Source organism: Bactrocera latifrons, unplaced genomic scaffold, assembly GCF_001853355.1.
Source record: "Bactrocera latifrons isolate USDA-ARS-PBARC rearing strain unplaced genomic scaffold, ASM185335v1 scaffold_550, whole genome shotgun sequence".
In the NCBI taxonomy this organism is placed as follows: Eukaryota; Metazoa; Arthropoda; class Insecta; order Diptera; family Tephritidae; genus Bactrocera; species Bactrocera latifrons.
In genome coordinates this window covers 113,439-122,594 of record NW_017537213.1, presented here as the reverse complement: position 1 = coordinate 122,594, position 9,156 = coordinate 113,439, and the positions used below count along the sequence as shown (strand labels likewise).

Genomic DNA, 9,156 nt, shown 5'->3' with positions numbered 1-9,156 from the left:
GTGAGGGAAAGAACTTTGTTAAGAGATGGAAGTGGAGAGTAATTAATATTTGTGAAACTGTAGTCAGTGGTTGCTTTGGAATTATGAAGAGAGTCAAATGAATTATAATCATCCATGTCGGCTAGAGATGTGCCATTGATGCTTTTTGATTTTTCAAGAGAAATACTCTTCATTATATTGTTGAGTAGCTAAGCTATTGCTTGGAAAAAGTAATGTTTGATCATTGGAGACTTTTAGGTTTGTAAAGTTATTTCGTGTWGTATTTAATGATTTGGTGTTGTTGTTATCTGTGTTTACTATTGTTTTTGAGGCAGATGTACTCTGTGTAATGTGAGCTCGTGAAGTTTCTGCTGAATGAAGATTAAGATTTTGAGAGGTMATATGTTTATTATTAAATGAATTTTGATTGTCGTTTTCTTTATTTAATCATGTTATTGGAGTATAGGTACTTTGTGTAATGTGAGCTCGTGACGGTTCTGCTGAATGAAGAGTAAGACCTTGAGAAGTCGTTTGTTTCTTATTAAATGAATTATGATTGTCGTTTTCTTTATTTAATATTGTTATTGGAGTACAGGTACTTTGTGTAGTACTAACGTGGGAAGATTTTGTTGATGAAAGGGCAGCGGCGTAGGATATTGAAGAATGAACTGGGGGTATTATTATTTGCGTGCGATAGATATTTCTAGCCTCCATCATGGAGCATTTGTTTTTTGTTTTTATAGCTAAAATATCTTTAGCTTGTTTAAATTTTTTGCACACAATGGAGGATGACGGATGTTGTTCCGAATAGTTGGCACACATAATGCGAGTGCATTCCTGTTGATGTGGAGGCAGTGAACACCTAACATATATTGGCTGATTTTTACACCATTTCCCGGTGTGGCCCAGTAGTTGACACACTTTGCATCGCATGGTGTTTGGAATGTACTCCCTCACTTTTACGGAATGCCATGACACATCAATTTTAGTAGGTAATTTGTAGGCATCGAAAGACAATAGAATAACCCCATTGGGGGATTGCTTACCATTGACCATTTTATTAAATTTGTAAATAGAAGTAACACCTTGACTGCTGAGTTCCCTAACTATTTCTTCATCAGACACATTATTAAGATAAGGAGCATAGATTGTTCCTTTGGTGGTGTTAAGTGAGCAATGAAGTGCACATGTGACACGGCACACTCCATGCAAATGCGTGGTGGTCAAGAATTTTTGTGCTATTTTTTTGTCTTTTACCAGTAGCAGGAAGTTACCATCTCCGAGTTCAGAGATCGACACTACCTCTTTGCTTATAAGCTGAATTGCTCTGTAGACGGCAAAAGTCGAAAAACTCGAGATCTTTTTATTTTCTTCACTGCAGGATAGAGTCAGAAACTTAGGATCTGAGACCGCAACACTTGATAAAAAAAAAGATTTAGAGATGAACCATTTGTCATTTTTTTTTTTGCGTGGGGTATCACTTGCAAGTAAAGCACAGCGATTCTCCTTGTTATCCATCGCCCCAGGAGGCATGCTCACTGTTAAGAAAAACTTCACCAAATCAAAATAAAAGTAACTTTATTCAATAGAAAGGAATAAAGCAGTGCTTTTAGCTAATTAAAGAAGAGAAAAAATAACGGAATAACCCGCACAGAATAACACAACGATAGCGCGATAAATAGGACCAAACACCTCGAATGCTAGACGCTGACTGAATTTCGATTGAAATTTAAAATAATCATCAGAGCTGCTATCATTGACCGCAGAAGGTGCCTTATGTTTTAAACGCATGATTAGAGTTGTTCTCATTTCTCATTCCCATTTCTGATATCCGTTATTGCCTTTCTAATATTATCTTCATTTATGGCACACCTATTAGTCTTTTTTTTTTGTAATTGCGTACCATTTTTCTGCTGAATATCAACACTAAATTGCATAAAGTGCATTCATTACATAGTCAAAACAAAAGTCAAATGTGCCCCATTCCAAAATATCAACTGTACCCCAACTGAGTTTACTTTAGAAATTTCAGTTTTCTTACCTTTTCAATTCTTTTATTCTTAAATTTCCAAATATTTTCAAAATTATTCAGAATAATACTAGTTAAGTTCACTTAGCACTTTAAAATTTTGTTCAATTGACTCACAAATGTCTTGCATATCACTGCCACAAAATAACACAGAACGCAGAGAAAAGAGAAAAACACATGTTTCTTCACCAAAATGTATAAACACTAACTGGTAAACTTCAACATATTGAATCAATTACTTCACCATTCCCAATTTATAAATGCGATTGATTTTACTGGCTTGACTTCGAAAAGGCCATAGTCAAATGTGCCCCAAAGTCAAAGGTACCCCAGTTTCCCCGAGACATATGACGACATTGACATAGTTCAGCGAATTAAAAGACAACGGCTACGCTGGCTAGGCCATGTTGTCCGAATGGAAGAAAACACTCCAGCTTTGAAAGTACCCGCCGCTGTACCCGCCGGGGGAAGCAGAGAAAGAGGAAGACCTCCACTCCGTTGGAAGGACCAGATGGAAAAGGACGTGGCTACGCTTGGAATATCCAATTCGCGCCATGTAGCAAAAAGAAGAAACGACTGGTGCGCTGTTGTTACCTCGGCTATAATCTCGTAAGCGGTGTCTACGCCAATCAAGAAGAAGAAACTTACATACAGATATGCGTACACATGAAGATATTTAAACCAAGCAAAAATGACAAGCACTGTTCTACAAAAACAACAATTGTCTCAAATAGCATCAGCTGCGTCACAAGTCAATATGGCAGGAAAATAGTCGATTCCCAAATTTGTAAAACAACACGCAACAACAACATTTTCATTCATGAACGCAAGCGCACTTTTAACAGGCGTCATTCATTACAGCAAACAAAATTATGTACATCTCTCCGAGCATGCCTTTGCCTTTTCGCGACGATGGCAAAAGCTAATAGCGGGATTCTGTAACCAGTCTCTAGTCTCTATTTTAGACATTTTGTGGTAAAATCTCAATTTGTGACTAGCTACTATTCACTAAACAGTCWCTAGCTTTAGTCTCAAAATATTGCCACAAATTTGAGACCTGGTAGTTAGCAAGTCACAAAACCAAAAAGAACTTTTATCTGCCATTTTGAATATACTGAATAGGGATCACCATAGATATTAATCGATTGTCGTTTTTTTATATTTTGTAAGCAACTCAAACACGAAAAGGTTAAAAATAAATAAATTTCGTTAATATTATGAAACAAAGTCAACATATATTTTTATTTTTATTGATAATTATGTTTTTTGACTATGTTATAAAAAATTTAATATTTGTTATCGACATATTTATTTTCATTCAAGTATAAAAACATCTCTGAATAATGAAATGTAATAGAGTTTGTGACTATCACTTACAGAATAGCAAAATCGTCTCAAGTCTCAAAAATTATCTCTGTCAAATTTAGAGACTTGATACTGTATCACAGTACAGAATCGCACGGTGAAAATTATAAATTGAACAACTTTCTGATGTTTCTTCACATAAAGAAGTAAGAAAAGTGGCAAAATAGCTGTTGTCGATTTATAATATTTGTCAATCCTAATACATGCACATACATATTTACTCAAGTTTGTTGGTAAAGCTGTTATAGCGGCAAGGAAATCGGTGACAATCGGCGGTTGTTCGTTTATTTTTTCGGCACAGCTCGGATTTTATACCAACAACACAATGTTGTGATGCTTTGTCGCCGCGGCGGCATTGTATAAACCTACAAGTAACCAATCCTTCCCTTTTCACTAACACRTACGCAAAAATCTACTACAAATTAAGCACTTGGTACGGGTTGCCCTTAAATATTCTACTACAAATTAGGCACTTGGTTCGGGTTGCCCCAAATATTCTGCTACTAATTAGTCACTTGGTACGGGTTGCCCCAAAATATTCTACTACTAAAACGTTCAAATGCCTCAAATCTGCTATAGTGTGTTGCCGTGTTAGGGTTTAAATTTATAACTTTAACAATATTTTTATAAAATATTCAAATATTTTTCGATTATTTAAATTCCTAAATATCAAATTTAGTCAGTTTTGTCCAAAATATTAATTATTGTATCAATATATGTTTCCATATTTATAAAAAAAATATTTATTTCCATAGCTACCTTGATCTGTGATTTTGAAATKAAAATTTTAGTGATTAGGTTTGTACGCTTATTATCAATGTTTTTTTGTTTTTTAAGTGTTTTCGTGTACCAGGTATAGGACCCTTCATTCCACCACTATTCCTTTGATAGGGTTTGTAGTAAGTATTTCGCTGTGGGTGATTTAGAATGTTTAGTAAATATTATTTATTACCTAGTAGATTGTTTTGAATATTATTGTTGATTTTCCTGAATTGTACCTGATTTCTTATATTAATTTTTGTTTTTGTTAAAATTAACACAAGCAATCGACTTATATTGTTAATATATACATACAATGGAATTGTACCTAATTTTTTTTATATTTATTTTGCTTTTTGTTTAAATATTTTCCAGTTGATTGTTTTGACATACATATATTGTCAATGTTATATTTTTAATGTAATTAATATTCATGAATTGTACCTGACTTTATATATTTATTTTTGTCTAGTCATATTTTTTATAATAAGTAGATTGATTTAAAACTGTATATATAAAAAGGGTGAAAATAGGCCTCCTGGTTAGCCGAACACCCAAAACAGATCGGTAGCGCGCCTACTTTGCAATCTCAGAGGTGGTGAGGAAGAGCAATAAACATCCAATAATCTTTTGTTTCAAAAATATTCTTGAAAGTTTTCATTAATGTTTTCCGTAACAAATACTTTTTCACAAAAAAGTTGATCTACTACATTTCTTTTAATTACATATCTGTGCCTAAAAAAGGCAGATTTCGATCAGGTGATCTCAGCTGTGAAAAATTCTTGGAAAACAGCTGATTCTTTTGTTACTTGTAGGGTTATACAATGGCGGCGGTCCGTCGACATATTGACTCTTTAACAAAATGTGAACTTCGTCATTGAATGCCATGAAGCATTTACATACATACATATGTTGCATGTAGACAAATTTACAAACATTATGAGTATGGACTGTCATATTTTTTTACATGCACACATAATTATAATATTATATATATGACAACATGTGCGACCGCTAGATCTTTTAAGATGATATCAAAACTTTTAATGTAAATGTATAAGTTTAAAACTAATTACCTTAAACTTCTATTAATTATTTGGGTAATAATACAAAATATACTCTATGATATATTTTTAATGATTTTATGGAATCATCATGAAATACTTATGTATGTAATTTAATTTCAATATACATACATATATACATACTTATATACTATGTATATGCTTTGATACGATCATAATATATATAAATTAATTGCCGAGTCGGCTGCGCATAGAAAATAAATGAATCTGTAGGGGTACATATCTTTACATTAAAATTACCATTATATTTCTCATTTAACACCGAAAATCCTCAATTCTGCTATTATCGAGCCCCTGCGAAAAGTTACGATATCTAAAACGTGAACCTTCTCTACGATAAACGTTCTCTGGAGAAGGTTCACGATTAGGGATATTTCACTGATAGGATATTTACTGTTTTGGATGAGCGTGTTTCACCACATCACAGAAAAATTATTAGCGTTTTAACATCACACATTTAACATCAGGGGCCACGAAAATAGCAGAATTGGGCATTTTCAGTGTTAAATGAGAAAAATTATGCTATTTCCGACGTTAAGAATGTACGCTTACTGATTCGCATATTTGCAATGCACAAAAGACTCTGCATGTAATTTATATACATACATATGTACCTATATATATGTTCTATATATTTTGCATCAAAGCACACAAGTATGTACTACATACGTACAAATTGAACTAGTGTTCATGATGAATTCCTTAAATCTTTGGAAATGTGTAATAAAGTCATGCAAATTATTTCCCGCGACGAGGGAATTAAAAAAAAAATATATGTTTTACATYCGCGAACGCGCGGATAAAATAAGAACACGTGTGGTTCCTGTGGATTGCCAGATACAAATCAAATCTTTATTTCTGAAATACTAATATGTATGTATATATACATTTTGGTCTTATTTACTTAAAGTTAAAGCTAAAACTGTGAGGGCAAGCGATATTGTGTTGATAAAAATGGATTATTGAATTCAGAAAGGAAAAACCATATCGAATTCTTAAATAATCAAAAACGTTAATTAAGATTTCTAATTTATGAGTCTGTATAATTGCAAAGTGCAAASCTTCAATGTTGTTTACAGTTATGGTAAGGGTGCTAAGCGGAGGCTGTAGTTAACTCTCCCTTCCTAAAATGAATCGTTCCCGATTCACTATTATTTTGAGTTAATTGAAATATTTGATCCAAAAGAGCATTATAAGTGATTTCTTGAAATTGCGTATTTTCGATTGGTTTGGGAATTTCGCGAGATTTGTTTAATTTTAGTATTAAGTAAGTTAGGAAAAGTGTTCCCAAGATTAAAATTATGTACCAAAAAAATTAATGGACTGTAATGTTCTTGTTCCGTTCTGCTAAAATATTTGTATTATCTAATTTTAACAGTCTATTAGTTATCAATTTAAAATTTCAGTATAATTTTCAAATGTTATTAAATATGTTCCATTAATTGTTTGATTGTCTACAATATTTTTTCCTGAAACTAATATCGCTCCTGGTGTAATTTCTTCAATTTGAAAGTTTTTCATTTAATTTATTACATTTTTATTTTTTATTTTTTTAATTTCTGATAAATATGTGCTTTTTTATCACATCATAGTACTTACATGTCAGTTATATTTTAGGGTATTTTATATAAGTTATAATTATGTCTCCTTTTTGGGCTATTTAAATTTATTCCATTAAATTTGTTATGATCATTATACCGTGTTGGTAATATTTTATGTTTTTTAGTTCATCAATGTGTAAAATTGTTGGATTTAAAATTCCAATTTTACCAAAGGTTATTGCATTTATTAAATTTTGCAGTTTATAACATATTATCTCGTTTTTTTTATTTTCCTGTTTGTGGGATCACCTTTAATATTAATTACTGTGTCAGTTAATTCTGTTATTATTTTAAAAATTTCTGAATTTGTTGTGAATTGTTTATTGTTATTTATTACCAGTTCGTCCAATTTGTCATTAATTTTTAAAAAGGGTTTATTTTAATTGTTTATTGTTATTTATTACCAGTTCGTCCAATTTGTCATTAATTTTTAAAGAGGGTTTGTTTTAATTAGTTTAATAAAGTTTTAATTATCGAAATTCCAGATTCTGTTTCCTGTGTAATAATTCCAAGGCTGTCGTGGTTTTGTTCGTTATTACTGTAAAAATTTCTATTTTCGTCTCCTATTATATTTTCAAAATAAGATAAATTAGTAATATGAAATAGCTCCCCGTATTCCTCATAAATGGAATCATCTCTATTTTCGATAAGTACCTAGTCTTATCGGATATAGTCTATAAAATCTGCGGTTGCTGAACTGATTAGTGCAGTCAAAATTAAAATGATCATATTGGAAACCTATAATAATTATGATTTTATATCAAGATCCGCCTCCAAATACCTAGAAGTCAGCTAATAAAAACTTAGTTGTTATACCGTGGAAAAGGCAATTTTTGTCTCGAGATTTGCTGCGGATAHCTCAGTCGATGATATAAAAAGTTACATCTCGTCGAAATTAAAAACTGCAGATACAGACGTCCGTAAATTTAATTTCAAGTACAGCCGGGATATTTCGTCGTTTAAGATTGACGTATCTGCTGACAGTTTTCAATTAATACTTGACAACTCATTCTGGCCATCTGGGGTCTTTGTGCGCGAATTCGAGCACAAACGTGATAAGCCCCCTGTAGTTATCACTAAAATGCCAAGAAATTCCGTGAATACAAAAAATTAATTAATAACAATTCGCTGACTATTTATTATCAAAATGTTAGAGGTCTTAATACGAAACTTTCTGATATATATTTAAACAGCATTCATTGGAACCTTAAAATCATTGCTTTCACAGAGAATGAGCTAAAGCCTCGCATTTGTGATAATACTCAACAGTGAATTCGAAATTTATAGATATGACCGGCTGAACACAAAAGGAGGTGGTGACTTGTTTGCTGTTCATTCTTCAATTCCATCTGAAGAAGTCGATGTTCCGCATGCAGACTTCATAGAATTTAAGTGCATTCGTATTTGCGCTAATAGTGGCCATATTTCTTAACTTTATCTTATATACCGCCTCACTATATCTGTTTATATGCAGCATGCTTCATTAATAAATAATGTTTTCTCAATGGCTAACAATACTGATTCCATGATTGTTTTGGGGATTTCAATTTACCGTGCGTATCATGGAAAACTATAGATGATCACACAATTCCTATTAGTACTCCCTTATGTTTTAACGAGTTCTTAGATAAAATGTTGGAATTGGGTCTTAATCAAATTAATTTAATTTCGAACGAGTTTGGTAAGTTCTTAGATCTAGTTTATGTTGATAACGCTTCAATGTCCTCCGTTGTCCGATGTGATCCTTTGGTTCGGACAGAGTACCAGTATCATCCTGCTTTGAAAATTGACACCGAAATCATAGCTAACTTTGCCCATAATAATACACAAAACCTTTGTTTTCGGTTCAACTTTGCGAAAGCTATTTTTAAGAAGATTAATTACAAACTCTCTAAAGTTACTTGGCCAGATTACATTGGCAATATTGAATTTAGTGCTTCCCACTTTAATGAAACTATTTTAAACTTATTTGAAAAATATGTTCCGAAGTGTGTTATTACTTAAAAAAAAATGAGTTCTAATTTATGGTTTTCAAAAGAATTATGCAAATTAAAGAATAGAAAGTCTCGTGCTTTAAAATTAAAAAAAAACTGGTTTAGTTGCTGACTATTCAAAATATTCTAAATTGCGCCGACAATTTGCTGAACTTAACAAAATTTGTTATAATAATTATATAAATAAAGTAAAAAATAATATTTACGTAATCCCAAATTGTTCAATGGTTTCATCAACTCTAAACGCAGGATTTCTAATTTTCCGAATATTTAGTGAAAATCACACCATTTCTAATATGTTCGCTGAATTCTATAGGTCCAATTACTCTCCAAAATCTCCAAAA

The 9,156-nt window shown here is 32.0% G+C and overlaps 1 protein-coding gene across 2 annotated transcripts in view; it reads left to right on the top strand.

Moving 5' to 3' along the window:
- LOC108974459 overlaps positions 1-9,156 on the top strand; it is a 72,586-nt gene that overhangs the window by 8,607 nt on the left and 54,823 nt on the right. The gene's annotated exons all lie outside the window — the stretch shown is intronic.